This window comes from Austrofundulus limnaeus, unplaced genomic scaffold (genome assembly GCF_001266775.1).
Source record: "Austrofundulus limnaeus strain Quisiro unplaced genomic scaffold, Austrofundulus_limnaeus-1.0 Scaffold7, whole genome shotgun sequence".
NCBI classification, from domain to species: domain Eukaryota; kingdom Metazoa; phylum Chordata; class Actinopteri; order Cyprinodontiformes; family Rivulidae; genus Austrofundulus; species Austrofundulus limnaeus.
This window is the reverse complement of record NW_013952409.1, coordinates 3411025-3413385: the sequence shown is the minus strand read 5'-3', so window position 1 is coordinate 3413385 and position 2361 is coordinate 3411025. Positions and strand designations below refer to the sequence as shown.

The 2361-nt window shown below is 39.0% G+C and overlaps 1 long non-coding RNA gene across 1 annotated transcript in view; it reads left to right on the top strand.

Annotated features, from left to right (window-relative positions):
* Window positions 1–1862, top strand: part of LOC106536303 (uncharacterized) — a 21843-nt gene extending 19981 nt beyond the window's left edge. Inside the window, exons 2-3 of the long non-coding RNA XR_001312544.1 lie at window positions 1396–1468; window positions 1661–1862. This is a non-coding gene — a long non-coding RNA (uncharacterized LOC106536303). The remainder of the gene's footprint in view (window positions 1–1395; window positions 1469–1660) is intronic.
* Window positions 1863–2361: the final 499 nt, after the last annotated feature.

Below are 2361 nucleotides of genomic sequence, written 5' to 3'. Positions count from 1 at the left end.
ATTTCAGCTATAGTTCTGCGCAAATGGCATTCACACTTGCATTTTCGTAGGAAATGCAACTTCTCTAATTACAAATAACTTCATTTCTGGACATTTATGGTTTGATTTCTTTGTATGTATGGATCACTTGGGTTGTTACCGACATCTGGTGAAAATTTGATGTCATTAGCACCTCTAGTAATATATTTACTGAGAAAAATGTTGACGTGTTCAATACTTATTTTACCTGCTGTAAGAGGAACCAAACCCAGGGGGTGTGACAGGTTTCCTGTAAATTCTGTGAGGCCTTGTGATCGGCTGACATTTTGTAAAACTCTAAAGCCGCAGACAGGCTCAGGGTGAAATGCAGCCAGTTTTCGGGGTTTGGTTGGCCACATAGGCGCCTAAGCGTTGGAACAGCCTACGGCGYGGGGCAGTGGTGTAAGCGGCCAAATGTGCCCCACGTCGGCTACAACCCATGAGTTGAGACAAAACATGAGTCTTTAGATCGGAAAATAAACGTTCAACCCAAACGTTAATCACTTTTCAGTGTATTATTCAGGCTTCAAATCTGAACAATTTTTCATCCTGTGTTCTTAAGTTACTGGWTGAATTTTAATGGCCGTAATGAAAGTACCTCTGATTAATTTTATCAGGGAGATAATAATTATTGAGTCACCAGAGCTGACTGACAAAATAAATGTCTACAACTCAGTCTGTTTTACAGAGTTGTAGTTAAAATATGTGACCCATCATATCAAAATGGTTTAAGTCAAGTTTGGTCAAAATGACCTTTAATCACATTTTCAGAATCCTGGCTTTAAAAGCTACATTTTGATACTTGGATCAATCTGATATCATAAGTGGATCCAGAGATAAGACTTAATTTGTTTTTTGTTGGTTATGTCAATATTATGTTGAAATGGTCTGAATCCCAATTTTATTTAATTTTACTGAGTTTTTTTTTTTGATGTTACAAAGAGGAAACCTCAAATAGTATTTAAAAATAAAATTTTCCTCAATCTTTTTTTGCTACTGCTCAAAAAAATGCTTCATCATTATATTTCAGACACTTCATTCAAATGATACATTGATTTTTGTAATAATTTGATCAAATGCATCTGCCTGTTTCTTCACATCCCACTGTTAGACCTAATCCTCATTTCGATGTGACGGGTCTCTTATATCTCAACCTTGTTTAAAGAATTATAGCCCTTTATTTGTAAAAAGAAAAAAAATGAACATATAGAGCTCAACCAACAACACAGGTAAAAAAAAAAAGCTGCTTTTGTGGATGTCAGGATGTGTTTGTGTAAAAACTGTCTGTTTGCTCTTGTTGAATTTGGCAGAAGTCTCCACTGCGGGCCACATTATAATTACAAAAACTGTTTTCTACGTGTGTTAACGTAATGACAGGGTGTCGTCGCTGCAGACTCTGCAGGCCACCTGCTGTAATGACTTCACTGTGACCAGGATCAAAGGGAGGCAGGTGATAAGTGTTTTCTTTTTTTATTSTTTAATTTGTCAGCCAAACAACTCGTCTGAGTGACTTTTCTTTTGTGACAATAAATGAACAGTTTCTGTCTGCGAAGCAGCTCCAGAATAAGGCTGCTTCCTACCTGTTTGAGAAATCGGAGAGGGTCGGATGAATTTGATCTCCTCTCTCTACTTTCTGTTCCAGCTTCTCCCGGAGCCTCAAACTCCTCCAGCTTGTTTCTAAACTCAGCAGTCGTTGTGGGATTTTAAGTGATGCTTTAAAAGCAGTGAAGGTTTCTCCACGGCGGTGAGCAGGTGCTGCAGTTCTCAGCTGAACGTCTTTCAGCTACTCTCAGCTTCCAGGCTCTGTGTTTGTTCTTTCTCAGGAGATAGTTTTAGAGACGAGTACAAAGTGTCATTTAGTGTCATTCTGACAGAAATATTAACTGTAAACAAAAATATTTTCACTGTAAAGCTGCAACAGATGTTTTCATGTCTGGAAGGGGGTAACAGTTTGGGCTTTTGACTTGCTTTTCAGGAAAAACTTTCAGGTTTCTGGTTTAGCTGCTGAAGGCACAAAGGTGATGATGTTTCTGTCTGTTTGTGGAAAGAAAGGAAGGAAAGAAAAGGAAGGAAAGGAAAAGAAAAAGGGAAGGAAAGGAAAGGAAGGGAAAGGAAGGGAAGGAAAGGAAAGGAAAGGAAGGGAAGAAAAGGGAAGGAAAGGAAGGGAAGGAAAGGAAAGGAAAAGAAAGGGAAAGGAAAGGGAAGGAAAGGAAGGGAAGGGAAGGAAAGGAAAAGAAAGGAAAGGGAAGGGAAGGAAAGAAAAGGAAAGGGAAGGAAAGGAAGGGAAGGAAAGGAAAGGGGAAAGGAAAGGGGAAAGGGAAGGAAAGGAAGGAAAGGAAAGAA